The following is a 22,457-nucleotide window of genomic DNA, read 5'->3' as shown; positions in this document are numbered from 1 at the left end:
CAAACCCCAACAGACAACATAAAGCCAACAATCTCACAACACTCGACCCCAAGTTAGCACCAAGACAAACTCTACTCAATAACTTAGCTTCTACTCTGGCTTGAACCAAAATTTCTTCACTTTTCTTAGAGATCTTCCTTGTTCTTTTCGCCCTCTTGATAGGTCCAACCCCAAAACCCCTTTCAGCCTGGTGAAAACTTTTGAGACCTGAACTGTCTAGTGACTCTTCTGACTTCTAAAATATCTTACTCCATTAGGAGTCCTATTATGTTCCTTTGGCTCCTTAAAATTTGCATTAATCCTCTCTAACTCCAAAACTGCATTCTTCTCAAAAATCTTATTTGCAACCCCCTCTCCACCCTCTTTGTCAGCATGCTCTACAACTTCAGAAGATTTCAGTCTTTCTTGAAACTCTTTGATCCCTAACTTGAACCCGACTGCTTCTTTATTCAATCTGTCCTTTCCCAACCTTTTTCCTCCAGCTCTTTAAATACCTTGAAAACTCTTCACCCCCAAAAAAGAACAAACCCAATATTTTACTCACTACCATTTCTCTATTCACAATTTCCTCTAACTTAAAATAAATCTGAATTGTATGTGTTTCATCAATTATCATTTCTTTGATTATCCCATCCATAATTTCCTCTTCTTCAATGTCATTTTCAACTCTCTTATGATTCATAAGATTCATGTGATTTGAGTCAATTTAATTCTGATAGAATTTCAGATAATAATAATAATAATAATAATAACTGTTCTAGTCGAACTAGAGAGAAATATCTATCTTCTCTAGTCGACCAGACTTTATTTATATCTTTCTAAACAAATCAGAATTACCCTTATGCCCTCACTTAAGTGAGAGACACATCAGCTAACTTAAGATCTACTCATAATTACATTTAACATATAACTTAATGTAAAATGCCTATACTACCCTTCTACAGCCGACTCTAACACTCCCCCTCAAGCTGGTGAGTATATATCATATAGTCCCAGCTTGTTACATATGTAGTCCACTCTTCCCCGACTCAACCCTTTGGTAAACAGATCTGCCCATTGATTTCTTGTGTTCACATATGTTGTACTTATCACTCCATTAAGCACATTTTTTTTTGATAAATAAGAAGGACAAATTTCATTAATAAAAACTAATGCAGTTACAAGCTTCCCATGGAAAGGCACGAGCTGCATCCTCTCCTAATAGTAGGAAGAAAGAATAGAAAACAGATTCGGTCTACAACTGAGCCCAATACAAACTTTCCCTATTTAGCCCTTGCTTTGCAAGACCATCAGCCATAGAGTTTGCTGATCTCCCCACCCATTGTATTCTCACTATCAAGCTTCTTGTTAGGCAGTTGAATTTTTTAATTCCATTCTTAAAACACCACACTATAGATTCCGGATTTTGTAGCCAGCCCACTACCACCTTGGAGTCCCCTTCAACTGCTCCACACCTATCTGCACTGCTAACTGTACTCCCTGGATAGCGGCAGCAAGTTCTGCCCTAGTAGAGTTTCCAACTCCTGTGGGTCCTGAGAAAATAAGAACCACATTCCCACTCTCATTCCCCAGTACCCCTCCCACCCCTGATGGACCTGGATTACCAAGACTACTTCCGTCGAAATTCAGCTTCAAAAATCTTTCAGGAGGGGGTTCCCAAGCCATACTCACTTTAGTCTTTATGGATGAACAATTAGCCACTGCTAACCAATTCCTCCAAATATCATTAAACGAGAATTGATGGAATAGGTCCAATGATTTTAGCCACAAGATCACCCTATTTAGAATGCAGTCCTTCATCTCTTCTGGGCTTCTCTCCTTCTCTTGGAAAATTCTGGTATTCCTTTCTTCCCACACGGACCAGATCAGTGTTGTTCTTGCACACCTCCACATAATTCTTCCTCTTCTGTGACACCAAGGGAAGAAAGCAGGATAAAAAATCAAACTTGCATCTGCTGGCCTAACCAACTTGCACCCAAACAATGATAAGAGCCACTCCCATAACTCTGCAGTAAATGAACAAGATATTAGTATATGGTTACAGTCCTCACCATGTCACCTGCAAAGAATACACCAGGAAGGTGAGAGACAGAGAAAAGGTCTTCTCTTTTGTAGAATGTCTAAGGTGTTTATTTTCCCATAATACACTTCCCAGCAAAAAGCCATAACCTTAGTGGGGACAAGCCTGCACCAAATTTCCTTAAAAGGGAAAGGCTGGTTGGGGGTAGACTGAGTAATGGATTTAAAGAAAGAAGCGCATGAAAAGGATCCATTCCGCTGGGGTGTCCAAATTTATCAGGTTCAGAAGCATCCAAAGACTCCAAACATACTATATCAAGTAGACTTAGCAGATTTGTGAGAGACACAATTTCCTCTTCCCTTAAACCTCTACGAAACTCAAAGTCCCAATTTGGTGTTGATGGATTATTCATTATGGAAAAAAACTTTGACACAACATGCTTTTTATACCTTGAAATAGAGAACAAAGAAGGGAAGAGGTCCTTCAATGGACACTCCATTAAGCACCTTCTCACATACAAAGTGGTAATCAACTTCTATATGCTTCATTGTTTCATGAAACACTAGATTAGAGGAGATATGAACTGCAGCATGATTATCACAATATAGCTTCATAGGAGTGTCAATCGAGTACCCCATTTCCTCTAGGAGATGCTTCAAACACACTAATTCACACGTTGTGTTTGCCATGGCTCTATATTTAGCCTCCGCACTACTTCTTGCTACCACTGCCTGCTTCTTACTATTCCATGTCACTAAGTTGCCACCAAGAAAAGTGCAATACCCTATAGTGGACCTTCTGTCAGATATGGAACCAGCCCAATCAACATCCGTGTATCCCTCTATCTCAAGACTTCATCCACTTTTATATAACAAACCACGACCTGGAGCTCCCTTCAAGTACCGTGCAATCCTTAGAACCGCTTTCCAATGTGGAATTCGAGGGTTATGCTTAAACTGACTCACTACACTAACTAAAAATGAGATATCGGATTGAGCGATGGTTAGGTAATTCAGCTTACCTACCAACCTTCTATACCTTCCAGGATCTTCAAACTCCTCACCTGCATCACTACTCAACTTGACATTCGGTTCCATGGGTGTACCAGCTGGTCTAGCACCTAACAATCCTATTTCCTCAAGCAGATCAAGGACATATTTCCTCTAGCACAGATTAATACCATTCTTGAACCTCGCTACTTCTATCCCTAGGAAGTATCTTAATTTGCCAAGATCCTTTGTTAGGAAGTGATCATGCAAGTAAATCTTCAACCTGTAAATCCATGGTCTATCACTGTCGGTGATAACAATATCATCTACATGTACCACTAATAGGATCTTCCCAGCACTAGACTCATAGCCGAAAGGTGAGATACAAAAACATAATTGGAAATGGGGAGAAGAGCACAATTGTGTTTACCTTTCCGCAAAGCAATAGGAAGATCAAGGTCGAAAATAAAGGATGGGGTTGGGGTGGTAACAACTGCCGGATCTATCGACGATGACGAAGCTGGAGGAGCCGGTACTTGATGATGTGTATACAGTTGCCAGATGGGTGGTCATTCAGCAAGGAGTTGCACTGGAAGCAAAGACTTGGTCACAACTGGAACAAGAGGAATGGGGTCCTCAACAGGAACTGGAAGAGGAGGTGATAGTGATGGATGAGAAGAAACATCCAGACTCGGAGAAAAAAGGAACAGACTTAAAGAATGTAACATCATGACACACAAAAGAATACCAGGAACTAGGGTTATAACACTTATACCCTTTTTGAGTCCTGGAATAGCCAAGGAAGATACACTTAATGGATCGAGCATCTAACATCAGCACACACAAAAGAACGCCAGGAACTGGGGTTATAACACTTGCACCCTTTTTTAGTCTTGGAATAGCCAAGGAAGACACACTTAGTGGATTGAGCATCTAACTTGTCCATTTCAAACCCAAGATTATGAACAAAACAAACACACCCAAAGACTCTAGGCATAAGAGGAAAAGGAGACAAAGTAGGAAACAAAACGGAGAATGGAGACTGACCTTCAAGGATAGACATGGGCATGTGGTTAATAAGGAAGCAAGATGTAAACACAACATCACTCCAAAAGTGTTTGGGAACATTCATATGATGTAAGAGGGACCGAGCAATTTCAAAAAAGTGACGGTTCTTTCTCTCAACCACCCCATTTTGTTGAAGGGTGTAGGTACACGAGGTTTGATGGATAATGCCATGTTGTTCCAAATATTCTTGAAATGGTGTGTAAAAATACTCGCGGCCATTATCAAAACGAAGAATTTTAATGTGTACACCAAATTGATTACGAATCTCAGCATAAAATTTTTGGAAGATAGAAAACAATTCACTCCTTTCTTTCGTAAGGTAAAGCCATGTCATCCTTGAATAACCATTATAAGACACTATTATGTTTGGACCCCAGATGTCCGAATGGACTAAATACAAAGGACTCGGCATACGACTATCAAATCTAGGACTAAAGGGAACACGATGATGTTTCCCAAACTGACACGACTCAACGACGGAACAAGTAATTGAAGAGCTTTAAGAGACGGATGACCAAGTCTACAATGCCACAGAAGAGGAGAAAGAGATGTCTGAAGGGTTGTTTTCGAACCACCTCCGTCAAGGTAATATAATCGACCAGCTTCATGCCCTCCGCCAATCTTCATCACCATCTTGAGATCCTAAAACACACAAGAAGAAGGGTAAAAAGTGCTAGAGCAATTAAGAGACTTAGTCAATTTACTAACAGACATCAAGTTAAAGGGAAACTTGGGAACATATAAAACTGAGGATAGGGACAATGAGTCTGTGTCAAAATTACCAACCCCACATATGGAAGAAGTAGAACCATTGGCAAGAGTAACAGATTGTGATATGGAGGACGGAAAAAGGGATGAAAACACACCTAGAGTCCCAATCATATGATCGGAAGCTCCAGAATCTATAATCCAATGGGAAGGTTTGGATGCCTGACAAGCCATACCTAAGTGTGCAAGGGTAGCCGTGTTCTACTGAGATGTACCCTGAATGAACCGCTCATACTCATCCCGTGGAACACTCAACATCTCCTTTCTGGAGGCATCTGTAGATGTAGAGAGCATTTGATTAGTTTGTTGAGATTCCTGTCTCAAACCATCACCAATTACAGCTGCATGATTTGCCCAGGTTGGACGTGGGCCATGTAGATCATAACAGAAGTTGATAGTATGTCCCTCCATACCACAATGTGTACACACCTCCTCTGACCATTACTATGTCCTCTACCACGGGCTCCCCTAAGTCTCGACCTCCAACACGACCACCACCACGACTGTACATGCCACCACCGCAATGACCATACATGGGTCCATCACCACTACCACGGCCAGGTTGACCTTCTTGAGCTCCTCCTCTACCTCCATGACCTCCCCCTCTCGTTACTACAAATGTAGACCTATATGATATAGTAGAGTTCTTCGTGGGTCCAACTGAGATCCTCCAGAGACAAGCAAATACTTCCTCAAGAGAGAGAATAGCAGACCCACCTAATATCTGTGCCCTTACCGATTCATATTCAGACTTCAACCCTACTAAAAATCTAGTCACATCCAACTGCTATCTCTGTTGTTGCTGAATTTTGACATCAAGTGTAAGAGGGTGATACACATTCAACTCATTTCGCAAATTTCTCATACTTGCATAATAGTCTTCAAGACTCTAATTCCCTTGTTGCAAATTGAAATACTCTTGGTACAGTTGGTAAACCCTAGCAATGTTGTCTTGTCCAAAATAAAGCTTCCTTGCTTGATCCCAGACCTCCTTGGCTATATCTAAAACAGTGTTTTAAAAGGCGTGGGAGGCATACGCCTAGAGGCGCGCCTCCAGGCGAGGCGCTCCCAAAACGCCCTGAGGCGTATATGCCAGAGGCACTAACACCTCTGAGGTGTACACATCTTGAGCTTTTTTCATGAGGCGTACACCTCATGCACATCTTATATAAAAAGACAGAAAAAAAAAAAAGGAAAGGAAAGGAAAAGAAAGGGAAGGGAAAGAAAAAGAAAGAAAAGAAAAAAAGAGAAAATGAAAGAAAAGAAAAGGGAAGGGAAGGGAAGAAAAGATAACGGGAAAGAAAGTGGTTTGCCCCCTGCCCTTCGGCTGGGGGGCGAAGACCCCTGCCCCCGCCCCCGCCCCCGCCCTCTTTACGATGCAGCCCAATTTGTTTTTTTGAGTTAGGGGGGTCTTACTCCGCTTCGACAAGACCCCCCCTTTCAACTAATGTTATGCATCTTTATTCTTCTTAATATAAAATATTTTTATTAAAAATAAAGAAAAAATGATATCCCCCCTTACTCTTCATCCTCCTCCTCTTAAGGAGGCTTACACCTCCTTGTGTTTTGGAGGCTTACGCCTCTTGCATTCTGAACTATGCCTCACGCCTCTAGGTAGTGGAACGCCTCGCATCACGCCTCTGCGTTTTAAAACATTGATCTAAAAACATGAAGTTCACACTGATTTTGGGTTCCATACTATTCCATAGCCATGTCATAATTTGTGCATCCTTTTGCTCCCATCATATCCCTGAGAATCAGTTGGGGGTTTATCTTCCCTCACATGCTTCACTTTCTTCTTAGCTTTCAGAAAAACTTCAACAGATTTAGCCCAAGGCACATAATTCTCACCATTCAGTTTTATAGATGGCATCTGCACATTCAAATAATCAGAAGGGACCATCACACTAGACTTGCATTCACTGCTATCTCCCATGACTGCACAAGGAAAAAGGGAAGAAATTCTACCACTAGTTTGTCACTCTACTTCACTAATTAGTCACCACACTATACACCAATGACTGATTACTACTAGGGTACCTACTATCATAGGTTTCCGCAACAACACTCACAGTTGTTCACCACTTTTAGCAACAACACCACTGCTGTCTTCCACTTTCAGCACCATAAACCCTCACAATACACCTCACGAAACAGGAAATTTGGTTCTGCAACATATCACAATTTGTTTCTCACAGCTACACTCATGTAATCTAACTATCTCACTGCTACACATCACGATTTGGTTCAGCAATCATGTATTCTGTTTCACCAAATCTGCACTGTCACTATCCTCACACCTGAAACCAGCCCTCTTCGAACTGCCGAGTAGAGGGTTTTCTACCAACCACACAAAACCACAACAACTTCACTCATTGGAGGCATTAAAAACCCCAGAACAAGAAAACGATTAGTCCTTTTTTTTCTTTCTGTGAAACTCCTAGCTATCAATGAGAATTCTGCAAAACCCAAGGAGAGTATGCGCTGAATAGAGGGAGAAAAAGAAGGTTGATCTGAACTAGTTATCGTGGCTCTGGTACCATGATAGAATTCAGATATAGTGTCCATACGATTTCAGATAATAATAATAATACGGTTTCAGATAAAACTGTTCTAGTCGAACTAGAGAGAAAAATCTATCTTCTCTAGTCGGCCAGACTTTATTTATATCTTTCTAAACAAATCAGAATTACTCTTATGCCCTCGCTTAAGTGAGAAACACATCAGCTAACTTAAGATCTACTCATAATTACATTTAACATATAACTTAATGTAAAATGCCTATACTACCTACAGCCGACTCTAACAAATTCCAACATGGTTTTTTACTGTCATTCCTTATTTCGTATAAGATTTTTTTTTTTTTTGATAATTAACAGGTATCATTTCATTAATATAATTCCAACCTGGTTTTTTTTTATTTCATATAAGATTTTCAAGGGGCATTGGTTTTAAAACTATTACTAGAATAATATTTTGTTGACCAAGGTAAGATTGTTGCCCTAATAGTTTATGTGCATGATATTGTTATCATTGGAGATTGGGATTTAGAGATACAGAGACTGAAGGATTTCTTGGCCACACAATTTGAGGTGAAAGATCCACATCCCCATCATTATTTCCTTGATTGAGGTTGCCCATTCAAAGAAGGGTATCTTCATTTATCAAAGGAAACATGTTCTAGAGTTTAGACCTTCTCCAAGATATTGGCAAGTTGGGAGCAAAGCAGCCAACACTCCTATTGAGGTGAACCACAGGCTAAGTAATGATGAGGGTGAGATTTTACTAGACATTAAGCAATTCCAATGTCCGCTAGGAAGACTTCTATACTTGTCAACAACTCAGTTAGACATTGCTTATGCTATAGGGGTTCTCAATCAACATATGCATGCCCCTAGAACTTCCTACCTTAATGTTGCAACTTGCGAAAAGAGTAGTCAGGTACTTGAAGAAACATCCCAAGGAAAGGTTTAATGTTTACAAAACATGGCCACATGAGAGTAGAGGTGTACACTGATGCAAATTAGGCTGGGTCTATTGATGACAGGAAGTCCATTAGTGGGTATTGTACCTTTGTAGAGGGTAATTTGGTTACATAGACAAGCAAGAAGCAAGGTGTGGTTGCCAGATCTAGCACCACAGCAGAGCACAGGGCCATGACACATGGGGTTGAAAAAGTACTATCAATAAAGAACTTGTTGGGAGAGCTAGTATTCGTTGCAAACAGCCCTTTGTCACTTTACTATGTGTAGGGGTTGGCTTGGTCGGTTAGGTTTGAAAGTCAAAGATTGCAAATGGAGAAACTACAAGAGTTTTCCCCCTGAATATTCATTGAAAAGAAGGTGAGACAAGTAGTGAAAGTGATAAGACCCGCCGCTGTTCTGTCACTGGTGAGCTGGTTCGAGGGAGCTCGCCCTCCTGAAATGGACGAGAGGTAGAAGACGAGAGAAGAGAAAGAGAGGGAGAGGGAGAGAGAGAGAGAGAAGTCTCAATGATTCATTCACACCCCTCCAGCATTCGTTCATTGGCCTATATAATAAATTGCCAGCTACAACAGTAACCGCTTCTGAGCATTTCAGTCTATGATTACTTTTCAAATACGTGGGTGTCGGTTATATATGAAGGTATTGGGTGGTGCCACCCGTGTGATTCATGTGGTGTTCTGGACTGACATGTGGGACTTCTGGGCCTGACTTGCTGTGTGTCTTCGGCCTGGGTTTCCTGTTGTGGGCCCGAGTGGGTAGTTGAGGGCCTATCAGTCCCACCTTCAAGAAACACCTTGTCCTCAAGGTTGATGTGGGGATACTGATCCTGTAGTTTGTCATAGTCCTCCTGAGTGGCATTTTTGGTGGCAAGTTTTTGGGCCTGCTTGTGTAACTTCTGCCTATCTTGACCCCTCTTACATTTCTGATTTGTCGTGGTTCAATCAGTATACCCCCATCTTCTGTGAATTGCGGAAGGGTCGAGCTGACCTTAGTTGTAGGGCTTAGGCAAGGCTTCAGCATACTAACATGGAAAATCGGGTGTAATTTCAAGCAAGTGGGAAGCCCCAATTTGTAAGCCACCTGTCCCACTCGTTCAATCACCATGAATGGGCCAAAATACTTAGGAGCTAGCCTCTGCCAAACTTGTCAGGCTACTGAAGCTTGCCGGTAAGGCTGGAACTTCAAATAGATCCAATCCCCAACTGCATATTCAAGCTCCCGGTGATTGTGGTCGTAGGCCAACTCCATGCGCTGTTGTGCTCTCTGCATATGCAATTTAAGGAATCTCGATATCTCATCTCTTACGTCCTTAATGTGCAACTCATAGTTCCCTCCCTCGATCCATTTTTGACTTACATCTCTGAAAAGTGTGTGGATATCAGCTGTTGTAAGGTACCCTCTTCCATGGAGATCAAGACACCAAAACAAATATGTCAATCCACCTTCCGTGCATTATCACCACCACCACCATTTTTGCCATGCCGAACATGTTTATCAAATGCCCGCTTGATGAATATTTCTGTCAATGTACCATCTGCATATTCTTGAAGCTCCTGCTTGCTCAATGTCCCATTCAGAACTTTATCTAGAGCAAGAAACATATCATATATCTGTTGGGCTGATGTCAATGAGAACCAGTTTTCAGTATCAGTGACTTCTTCCTCACTTTCTTGGTGCAGTTCCATGAGTTCCTGGAGGCAGTTACTAAGTAGTTCCTTCTTTATGCATGCTTTACCTTGCCTGTGAGGATCACAAAGGTAGAGAAATTTGCATGCAGCTATGCGGCAGTTCATTTGAATAGAACCTGCAGGCCTACCTCATCGTTGTGTCAAATTAGGAATAAGATCTCTAATGTAGACCTCCATTTCATGAGAGTGAAGGAAACCATCAGAATCCTCATCAAGCTCGCTCATATCAATTCTCGCCTTAGTGAGGGAAACTGTGCGCATCACATAAAGGTAAAACAGCAGGATTGAAATTCTTCCAGACTCATCTTTCTCAGACTTCATAAAATTTGAAGGGCTGAAAAACCGTCGACACCTTGGACCTATTTGCTCCGTACATACAGAAGCAATTTGGCAAAAATCTTCATGATTCATCTTCTTTGGTGTGAGCGTGGCTGAGACCGGGACAATGATGACAATGGAAAATCTCTTCTTCATAGCAACGAGACGAGCACTAATTAATCCAACTCCAAACTGCCTGAACATACTCACAACAACAACATCCACCCAGCTATTGGATATGGCACTACTGGAGATGCTAGAACGGACAAGGTGAACAACGACCACGTTAAAGATGCTTGGATTCTCCCCATTACCTATCATTTCCCCCTTTCGTTGTTGACCTGTGTCTAGAGGTCCTGTTGGAACCAAAACCCAAATCATTGAGTCTTCCTTAGCTATTTTGGCATCACTGTCAATGATCGAAAGAATCTGCCAACATCGTAACTTGGTTGAAACAAGCACACGTCCAATGCGATCTTCGTGGTCGAAGGTTCCGTGACCCCGGGCCTAACTCCAACAATGAACCAGAACTCATGGTTGTCACTAGGGAGCCAAGGAAGAAGAGAAAGAACAGGGATCTGTAAAACTGGAGGGTGGCCAGAGACAGGTTTCAGGTGGCATGGTGAGATGGGTCGGGTTATGGTTGCCGCCAACGGAAATGATGACCAGAGGTTGAACAACTGAGACAGACCTGGGCTGGGTATGGACTGGCTCAATTTAAGTGAGAGAGTGAGAGGGAAGAGAACAGGGACCAGGGGTTGAGCTACATGGATAACGATGGATGGGGTTATAGTCTTCACACTGCCCTTCTGTACCTCCTCCCCTATTTTGTCACCTAACATCGCTGAGCTCGTTGCTAGGGTTGAAGTCTCAACTTCTGATGATGATCTCATTGTCGTTATTGGCTTTCCAATGCTCTCTGTTTTTTACTGTAGCTACTGTAGCTGCAGTAGTCCGAACCAGTAAGGAGAAGAAGAAAGAGAAGAGAAGAAGAAGATGATGAAAGAACTGTCGAACTTGATAGCTAAACCCTATCAGTCGACCTCTTAATAGTGATTAGGCTTCTAATTAAATGTACAAGGACTAAACTGCCCCTACTTAAGTATGGGACAGAGAACCTCTAATAAGACTGCCACATAAGCTCATAACTTAACCAAGGTGAGATGACTAATCTACCCTTATTCGGCTAACTCTAACACTCCCCCTCAAGCTGGAGAATATATATCATATAATCCCAGCTTGTTACATATATAGTTCACTCTCCCTGAGCTTAAGGATTTTGTAAACAAATCTGCCCACTGATCACCTGAGCTTACATTTTCTGTGCTTATCTCTCCAGTAAGAACCTTCTCCCTCACAAAGTGGCAATCAATCTCTATGTGCTTTGTTCTCTCATGAAAAACAGGGTTGGATGAGATATGGAGCGCAGCTTGATTGTCACAGTTCATAGGTTTATCCATGTGGAACCCGATTTCTTGTAGGAGATTCCTCAACCACACTAATTCACATGTAGTGTGTGCCATGGCTCTGTACTCGGCTTCAGCACTGCATCTAGCCACAACCGTCTGCTTTTTACTCTTCCACGTCACAAGATTTCCTCCAAGAAATGTGCAGTAACCTGTAGTAGATCTTCTATCAGACACAGAGCCCGCCCAATCTGCATCCGTGTACCCAACTACTTCAAGTTTTCCTCCTGGTTAATACAATAGCCCACGGCCTGAAGCTCCCTTCAAATATCTTACAATTCTAAGAACTGCATCCCAGTGAGATATACGAGGGTTCTGCATAAATTGGCTCACCACACTGACTGCAAAGGAGATGTCTGGTCTCGTGATAGTCAAATAGTTCAGCTTCCCCACTAGTCGTCTATACCTTCCAGGATCATCAAATATTTCCCCTGTATCACTGCTCAACTTAACATTTGGTTCCATAGGAGTCTCAGTCGGTTTTACACCTAACAGTCCTGTTTCGTCCAATAGATCGAGAACATATTTTCTTTGGCACAGGTTTACACCTTGTCTTGATCTAGCAACTTCTATACCCAAGAAATACTTCAATGTCCCAAGGTCTTTTGTTTGAAAATGATTTTGCATAAATACCTTGAGTTTGTCGATCCTCAATTTGTCATTGCCAGTTATGACAATATCATCCACATAGACCACTAATAAAATCTTTCCAGCTTATGAGTCATAGCTGAACACTGAGTGATCAACCTGGCATTGTTTCATTCCAAAATTCTTCACCACTTCACTAAACTTCCCGAACCAAGCACGAGGCGATTGTTTCAACCCATACATTGCCTTTTTCAGTCTGCACACCTTACCAGCCTCCCCCTGAGCAACAAACCCAGGTGATTGCTCCATATATACCTCCTCTATAAGGTCACCACGAAAAAAGGCATTTTTTATGTCAAGTTGAAATAAGGGCCAATCATACATAACTGCCAGGGAAATTAACACACGGACAGAGCTAATCTTAGCCACTGGAGAGAAGGTCTCCATATAGTCCACTCCATACAACTGTGAATACCCTTTAGCAACAAGTCTGGCTTCCAGATGCTCCACACTACCATCTGGCAAGTATTTAACAGTATACACTCATTTACAACCCACAACATGCTTACCAGGGGGAAGAGTAGTGAGCTCCCACGTGTGAGTATGCTGAAGAGCAGAGACTTCCTCCTCCATTGCCTACCTCCACCCAGGTGAACTAAGAGCCTCTTGGACATTGTTAGGTATGGAAATAGATGACAATAGTGAAACAAACTGGTGATGTGAGGCGAAAAGGCGAGATACTGAAACAAAATTGGAAATGGGATGGAGAGTAGAACTACGTTTACCTTTCTGTAAGGCAATGGGTAGGTCAAGTTCTGAAGGTTCAGCAATAGGAGCAACGACAGGATCCGCGGACAAGGTAGAAGTTGGAGGAGGGGCCGGTGTCGTTCGACGTGTATACACTTGCCGAATTGGTGGTTGTTCAGTAGGGATCTGCACTGGATGAGAAGACGAGTCAACTCCAACAGGAACACCCGGAACGAGATCACTGACCGGAAGAGGAAGAGGAAGTAAAGGTGGAGACGAAGATGCTTCGGTTCCTGAGAAGAAGGGAACAGACTCAAAAAAATGTGACATCAGGACAGACATAGCACTTCCGAGTAATGGGATTGTAACACTTGTACCATTTTTTGAGTCCAAGAGTAGCCAAGAAAGACACTTAATGGAGCGTGCATCCAACTTGTCTATTCCAGGACTCAGATTGTGAACAAAGCACACACAGCCAAAGATACGAGGTGTTAATGGAAAGGGAGACAACGTGGGAAACAAGATAGAGAAGGGAGACCGACCATGAAGAATAAAGGAGGGCATCCAATTAATGAGGAAACACGCAGTAAGTACAGCATCACTCCAAAACCGTTTAGGAACACTCATATGATGAAGAATAGACCGAGTTGTTTCAAGGAGATGACGGTTCTTCCGTTCAGCCACCCCATTTTGTTGAGGAGTGGATGCACAAGAAGTTTGATGAATGATGCCATGCTGTTCTAAATAATGTTGAAAGGAAGTTAGAAAATATTCACGACCATTATCTGAACGAAGAACTTTGATTGGAACATCAAATTGTGTACATATTTCAGCATGAATTTTTTTAAAAATGGAAAATAATTCACTCCTTTCTTTCATTAAATAAATCCATGTCATTCTTGAACAATCATCAATAAAAGTGACAAAATACTTGTAACCATTATAAGACTCTATTTTAATCAGGCCCCAAACATCTGAATGAACCAAAGCAAAAGGACTCAACATACGACTTTCAACTCTAGGACTGAAGGAAACACGGCGATGTTTCCCAAACTGACACGACTCACACTGTAACACTGACAAATGACTCAAAGACGGAACTAGTATCTTGAGTGCCTTGAGAGAAGGATGTCCTAGTCGACAATGCCACTGTAGAGGAGTGAGTGAAGTCTGAAGTGCAACTAACGATCCACCACCGTCAAGGTAATACAATCCACCAGTTTCATGCCCCCCACCAATCTTCTTCCCCGTCCTGAGATCCTGAAAAACACAAGAGGAAGGGAAAAAAGTAACAGAGCAGTTAAGAGTCTTGGTTAATTTACTAACAGACATAAGATTGAATGGAAACTTAGGGACATATAGAACAGATGATAAAGAAAGAGAAGCCATGTCAACATTGCCAACATCACAGACGGGAGAGGAGGAACCATTGGCAAGGGTAACAGTTTGAGATGTGGAAGTTTCAGAGAGAGAAGATAACACACCTGGAGTCCCGGTCATGTGATCAGAGGCTCCAGAGTCAATAATCCAATGAGAGGTTTTAGATGACAGGCAAGTTATACCTGAGTGGGCAAGAGTAGAAGTAGTGTGCTATAAAGTGGACTGAAGGAACCGCTCATACTCATCACGCGGTACACTCACCATCCCCCTTCCGAAAACAGATGTAGATGTGGAAGGAGTTAGGTCTACTTGTTGATTATCACTGACATCAACCCCACCAGCAATAGCATGATTGGCCCATTTAGAGGGAGGGCGGCCATGAAGATCATGACAGAAATTTACGGAATGTCCTTCCCTACCACAGTGGGTACACTTCCTTGTAGAGCTGCCTTTTTCTTTGCCACGACCTCCCCCTGAGTCACGACCACCACCACGGCCAAATATGGAACCACCACGACCTCCTCGAGAGGCATGTCCTCCCCCTTTCGTACGTCCACCTCCTCTGGCTGTTACAAAAGCTGATCTATCAGACTGCGTGGGATTCTCTATCTGTCCCAAAGAAATCCTGCGAAGCCGAGCAAACACTTCCTCAAGTGTAGGAAGGGTAGAGCCCCCCAATATTTGGGCTCTAATTGGTTCATACTCTGATTTCAACCCCACTAAGAACTTTGTGACATCTAGTTGTTCCCTCTGCTGTTGCTGAACCTTAACATCTGGAGTGAGAGGATGAAAGACATTGAGTTCATTTATGAGGTTCTTCATACTGGCATAGTACTCTTCTAGGGTTTTATTTCCTTATTGCAGACCAAAGTACTCCTGATAGAGCTGATATACCCTTGTAGTATTATCTTGCCCAGAATACAACTTCTTGGCATATTCCCATATGTCCTTAGTTGTATCTAAGAACATGAAGTTGGCACTTATTTTGGTTTCCATACTGTTCCATAGCCATGTCATGATTTGAGCATCCTCCTGTTCCCAATCATCAAACCCTGAAGAGTCAGCCGGTGGTTTATCTTCTTTCACATGCTTCACTTTTCTCTTTGCCTTGAGAAAAACTTCCACCGACTTGGCCCATGGAACATAGTTCTCACCATTCAGTTTAATTGAGGTCATCTGTACACCTAGATAGTCAGAGGAAACCACCACACTAGGTTTCTGATCACTACAGCCATCTCCCATTGCTGCATGATACTCTTTCAATGCTGCCTCTAATCTGAATTCCCAATTACCAACTAAGTGCTGCTGTCAAGAGTTTGATGTTCCAGAACTACAGCAGTCCCTAAACACAATGATAGATACACATGCCTTTGTTCTTATCCACACCACTACTGATTTCACAAAAAAAAAAACACAGACTACACCGACATTAATTCAGCACTTACTAACCACATGCAAGCTCTTTTACAACTACTCAACAAAAACTCAACTAGCTGTCACACCACTACTGCTGTCAAGAGTTTGTGCATTACAAGCACCACCACACAGCCATAGCTGTCACACACAATACAGACCTGCTTTAACGTTTTTAAGAGGGCACTACAAGACCAACAAAAACTCAACTAGTACCATTGCATTACACCTTGCACCATTCAGCCACCTACAGTAGCAGCCCTTACACCATTTGGTCACTGTAAACACAGCCTGTTCTTGGAATTTTTTTCAAGAACCAGGGCAACAACCAACTTAGTTCTCTAGGTTCTGATCAGTCCTCTCAAGTTCTTGAAGATTTTCAACCCAGAAATACCAACAGCACACAGAGGAGAGATAACCAACCTTTGTTTGAGAGCTTCAGCCAACCATTCACTGCTGAAGTTGTTTTCTTAGGAAAGAAGGTTCTGTGCACCCAAAAAAAAAAAAACAAAAGAGTTGTGATGTTTCAGGCCTGGGACGAACCACTTCTCCATTGACAGCCCAGAGAAGAAAAGGAGAGAACTGAAGCACGAACTGAAGTTGTCACGCTCTGATACCATGTTTTTACTGTAGCTACTGTAGCTACTGTAGCTGCAGTAGTCCGAACCAGTAAGGAGAAGAAGAAAGAGAAGAGAAGAAGAAGAAGATGAAAGAACTGTCGAACTTGATAGCTAAACCCTATCAGTCGACCTCTTAATAGTGATTAGGCTTCTAATTAAATGTACAAGGACTAAACTGCCCCTACTTAAGTATGGGACAGAGAACCTCTAATAAGACTGCCACATAAGCTCATAACTTAACCAAGGTGAGATGACTAATCTACCCTTATTCGGCTAACTCTAACACTCTCTATCAGCTTCAATCCTCCATTTTCTCCGAAATGAGTGTTGACGGAGGGAGCTCGGCGACTATGCTCTTCTAGAGAACCGACCATCGTGCCAAGCCTGTCAAAAACCATCTTCAGCTCGGCCAGAATTCCTTTCTGAATCCTCTGACTTCCCTCAAGACGACTGAGACTGTCTTCAAGCCTTCTCATCTGCACATCCATGGATCTGGGTGGCTCTGATACCAATTGATAAGGCCCACTGCTGTTCTGTCACCGATGAGCTGGTTCGAGGGAGCTCGCCCTCCTGAAATGGACGAGGTAGAAGACGAGAGAAGAGAAAGAGAAAGAGAGGGGGGGGGAGAGAGAGAAAGAGTAATCTCAATGATTCATTCACACCCCTCCAGCATTCGTTCATTGGCCTATATAATAAATGGCCAGCTACAACTGTAACCGCTTCTAAGCATTTTCACAGTTTATGATTACTTTTCAAATACGTGGGTGTCGGCTATATATGAATGTATTGGGTGGTGCCACCCGTGTGATTCGTGTGGTGTTCTGGACTAACGCGTGGGACTTCTGGGACTGACTTGCTGTGTGTCTTGGGCCTGGGTTTCCTGTTGTGGGCCTGAGTGGGTAGTTGAGGGCCTATCAGAAAGCTTAGTAGAGCCCTACTATAGATTAAGGTTTTGCTCCAAAAAAGTGCTCTCACTCCTTAGACTCAAGATTAAGACTGCTGTCTTGTCTGGAAAATATCCGATCGGTATCCCTTTTCTATTGGGCTATTTATAGAAGCTTTGGAACTTCTTAGTTGACAAAGCGTTATTTCTTATTATTCCCTTTTTGTCTTTTCTTTTAACTTACTTTGTTGTTTACAACAAAAGATCTACACATCTAAGATCATCTGCCCAAATCAGTCACACCACGTCATATTTCAAGGTTAGCTAAAGAGAGTTATGGCCACATGAATTGCACGGTACAGGTGCTTTCCTTTCCCATGAACAAAGAACAAACATGTCTCGCATGCAAGTTACTTTCTGGATTATCAATTTTCTGAAAACACCTAAGTGAGCGGATTTCACATGAACAAGCATCTCGACTTTGCTCTTCCTTTAATGCTGAAGTATAGGTTTCGCATGGTCCATTTTGCACTATAGCCTGGTGCCAATCTGTGCTCTTACACTAAGACAACAAAGCAGCAATCAACATAGATGCAAACCTGGCTCTCCATGACCAGATCAAGCACGTTGAAGTTGATAAGCACTTCATTAGGGTAAAACTAGAAAAGAGAGAAGTAATGTACACCCTATGTTAGCTCAAAAGAACAGCTTGCTTAAGTACAAAACAATGTTTTAAAACACGGAAGCGTGAGGGTAGTTCAAAACACAAGGAGGTGTAAGCCTCCCAGACACAAGGAGGCGTAAGCCTCCCTAAGAGGGGGAGGAAGAAGGGGAGGAGGAAAGAAGAAGGAGGATCTCATTTTTCCTTATTTTTAATAAAAATCTTTTATCTTTACTTCCCTTCCCTTTCCTTTTATTTCTTTTTGTTTCTCTTTTTTTCCCTTCCCTTTCTTTTCCTTTCCTTACCATTCCTTTTTTTATTCTTTTTTTCTGTCTTTTTATATGGGGTGTGCATGAGGTGCATGAGGCATACACCACTAACATGCCTTATCAAAAAAGCGTATGAAGTGCACGCTTCTTGCACCTGAGGCTTACACCTCAAAGGTGTCAATGCCTTTGGCATATGCCTCAGGGCATTTTGGGGGTGCCTCATCTGGAGGTGTGCCTCTAGGCGTACGCCTCCCATGCCTTTTGATGAGGGCAAATTTGGCCCTCCAGTGAAATTGTGACACGTGGCACCTCGTGACAACTAGGAAAACACCCAATCAACAAACTTACGAAGTTGGTGACCCATCCGAGCACTAGTCTGGCCGGCTTGGCACGACCTGCGCGCGACCTGACGCGCGCCTGCACAAATTGCACGCGACACGCGCGATCTGCGCGAACTGCACACGGTCTGCGCGAACTGCACACAGCCTACGCGAGCTGCGTGCGGCCTGCGGCCTGCGCGACATGGACCAACCTAGCACATGATCCGGCCAAGCCGCCCATAAGGCGCCCACCGACAAACCTGGCTAGACACTGACCCGCCGACTGACACAGGCGCCAGCTTGACGACCTGGTCTAGACACTGACCTGCCGACTGACACAGGCGCTGACCTGACGACCTAGCCTAGACACTGACCCGCCGACTGACGCAGGCGCCCCTCTGACAACCCGGCCCAGGCGCCGACCTGGCCGCCTGACACAAGCGCTAGCCTGACGACCTCGAGGAGTTCACCACCGTACCCCAGTTCTGACAGGATGCGACGAGTCTTACCGTTTGGAGGCTTTTCACCCACCTAACTCGCGAGGACTCCGGTATATAAAGACCTCACCCCCCAAAGGGGAGGGGGATGAAAAAAGGGAAGTAACCCCTGCTCTCTAGCTCTCTCATATTATCTTCAAAGCTCTCTACAATAAGAGTGCTAACTTAAGCGTCGGAGAGCCCCCATCGGGAAAATACCCCCGAGACCTCTGATTCAGTTCTCGTAGGTCCTACAGCTCCCGCCGCCTACAAAGAGGAGGAAAAGATGGAGTTCTCGCAGGTCTCTCAGCTCCCGCCACCTACAAAGAGGAGGAAAAGATGAAGTTCTCGCAGGTCCCTCAGCTCCCGCAGCCTACAAAGGAAAGAAGACCACCTCATGCTGAGGGCAGTCGGATTGCGCCGCACCAGGGAGCTTTAGCATTCTCTAAGTCATCGGCCGCCTAGTTGGCAGTCCACCACCAGGCAGTTCGCCACCGAGCAGCTCGCCACCGGGTAGTTCGCCACCAGGCAGTTCGCCACCGAGCAACTCGCCACCGGGCAGTTTGCCACCAGGCAGTTCGCCACCAGGCAGTTCGCCACCGGGCAGTTTGCCACCAAGCAGTTCGCCACACGGCAGTTCGCCACAAGGCAGTTCGCCACCAAGCAGTACACCACCAAGCAGTTCGCCACCAAGCAATTCGCCACCAGGCAGCTTGCCACCAAGCAGTTCGCCACTAGGCAGCTCGCCACCAGGCAGTTCGCCACCAGACAGTTCGCCATCGGGCAGTTCGCCACCGGTCAGTTAGCCCCCAGGCAGTTCTCCACCGAGCAGTTCGTCAGTAGGCAGTTCACTACCAAGTAGCTCATCACTAAGGCACGCCACCACCGGGTCAAATAACGAGGTACTTAGCCAAAAAATTTTACATCACAAAACATTGGTACGTGGTCGAAAACGGTTACATCAATTGGCGTCGTCTGTGGGAACACGCTACAAAAAGCTAAGTTCTCATCCTACAAAAGCTAAGTTTTCATCTTGCCAAAACTAAGTCCTCACTTTTTAGAAATTGAAGCTATCGCTTTATAGTTTACATTTTTTATGAACTCAGAGACTATGCAGGGAGCTAACGGACTAAGTAGCTCTACCAGCCTTACTTTCAATTCAGATAATGCCACATCAGTCGTCTCCGCAAGGTCCCCCCTACAAAGATGAGCTCTCTGTGGCTTCCGCGGGAGTTGGCGGCCAACTGACCACATAGGCGCCCTTACTGGTCGAGCCTTCCAAGGCTCCCGTGTGAGCTGGCAACCTAAAGTTAGTAGTGTTGCCCCCAAAGGTCGAGCCCCTAGTAGCTTCTTGTAGGAGTAGGTGACCGGCATTACGAACCTAATGCAGGCCAAGCCTACGGGCCACATTACTACTTAAGACCCGGTCACCTCTCCGACACGGGCAAAGTTAGAAAAGAGTAGACCACTGGTCACTCCCAAAGCCTACGGGCCACATTACTAGTAAAGACCCGGTCAGCTCTCCGGCACGGGCAAAAGTCAAAGAAGAGTAGACTACGAGTTGCTCCTAAAGCCTACGGGCCACACTAGTAACTCGATCAGCACTTACTAGCTCATCGACTTACGGGCCAAAAGAAATCTACTCCCTTCGCTGAGTTACTATCAGCTCGGGAGTGGGGGGCTATTGATGAGGGCAGATTTGGCCCTCCAGTGAAATTGTGACACATGGCACCTCGTGACAACTAGGAAAACACCCAGCCAACAAACTTATGAAGTTGGTGACCCACCCGGGCACCAGTCTGGCCGGCTTGGCGCGACGTGCGCGGCACGCGCGCGGCCTGCGCGAACTGCGCAGCACGCGTTACCCGCGCGAACTGCGCACGGCCTGCGCGAATTGCGTGCAGCGTGCGGCCTGCGCGACCTGGCCGACCTAGACCAGCCTAGCGCATGATCCGGCCAAGCCGCCCATAAGGCGCCCACCGACAAACCTGGCTAGACACTAACCCGCCGACTAACACAGGCGCCAGCTTGACGACCTGGTCTAGACACTGACCCGCCTACTGACACAGGCGCCGACCTAACGACCTAGCCTAGACACTGACCCACCGACTGACGCAGGCGCCCCTCTGACAACCCGACCCAGGCACCGACCTGGCCGCCTGACACAAGCGCCAGCCTGACGACCTCGAGGAGTTCACCACCGTACCCCGGTTCTGACAGGATGCGACGAGTCTTACCGTTTGGAGGCTTTTCACCCACCTAACCCGCAAGGACTGGTATATAAAGACCTTACCCCCCAAAGGGGAGGGGGATGAAAAAAGGGAAGTAACCCCTGCTCTCTAGCTCTCTCGTATTATCTTCAAAGCTCTCTACAATAAGAGTGCTAACTTAAGCATCGGAGAGCCCCCACCGAGAAAATACCCCCGAGACCTCTGATTCAGTTCTCGCAGGTCTCTCAGCTCCCGCCACCTACAAAGAGGAGGAAAAGATGAAGTTCTCGCAGGTCCCTCAGCTCCCGCAGCCTACAAAGGAAAGAAGACCACCTCATGCTGAGGGCAGTCGGATTGCGCCGCACCAGGGAGCTCCAGCATTCTCTAAGTCAACGGCTGCCTGGTAGGCAGTCCGCCACCAGGCAGTTTGCCACCAGGCAGTTCGTCACCGAGCAGCTCGCCACCGAGCAGCTCGCCACCGGGCAGTTCGCCACCGAGCAGCTCGCCACCGGGCAGTTCGCCACCAAGCAGTTCGCCACCAAGCAGTTTGCCACCAGGCAGCTCGCCACCAGGCAGATCACCACCAGGCAGTTCGCCACCAGGCAATTCGCCCCCAGGCAGTTCTCCACCGAGCAGTTCGCCAGTAGGCAGTTCACTACCAAGTAGCTCATCACTAAGGCACGCCACCACCGGGTCAAATAACGAGGTACTTAGCCAAAAAAATTTACATCACAAAACATTGGTACGTTGCCGAAAACGGTTACATCACCTTTTAAAACACTGATACAAAAAGCCTTAAATTGTTCTCCGCACAATGAGTTATGTAACAAGTTGGATATGATGGTCATCTATGACCCAATTTGAGGGGGAGTATTGTAATTCTGTTATTAGTGCCACAAGAGTATTTTATCTTTTTACATTATTATCTTATGTACAGCCTTTGTTACCCTAACATAAATAATATACTAGGCACCACCACCTAGATTTTTGAGCCTCAAAGCTTCTCTCTTTCTTCCTCCTCTCTTCTCTCTTCTCTCTTCTCTTAGCTTCTCTTTGATTTCTTCTTGGTTTTTACTTGCATAAAAAGT

The 22,457-nt window shown here is 44.5% G+C and overlaps 1 protein-coding gene and 1 pseudogene across 3 annotated transcripts in view; both read right to left on the bottom strand.

Annotated features, from left to right (window-relative positions):
* LOC148863685 (Metallo-hydrolase/oxidoreductase superfamily protein) overlaps nucleotides 1-22,457 on the bottom strand; it is an 82,576-nt gene that overhangs the window by 27,576 nt on the left and 32,543 nt on the right. The window lies entirely within an intron of this gene.
* Nucleotides 9,445-17,038, bottom strand: LOC148863686 (putative serine/threonine-protein phosphatase 2A regulatory subunit B'' subunit TON2 pseudogene; annotated as a pseudogene).

The sequence above is a fragment of the Nelumbo lutea genome, chromosome 3 (genome assembly GCF_056320005.1).
Source record: "Nelumbo lutea isolate HS-2025 chromosome 3, American lotus-T2T, whole genome shotgun sequence".
Taxonomy (NCBI): domain Eukaryota; kingdom Viridiplantae; phylum Streptophyta; class Magnoliopsida; order Proteales; family Nelumbonaceae; genus Nelumbo; species Nelumbo lutea.
This window is presented reverse-complemented; position numbering and strand designations above follow the sequence as displayed.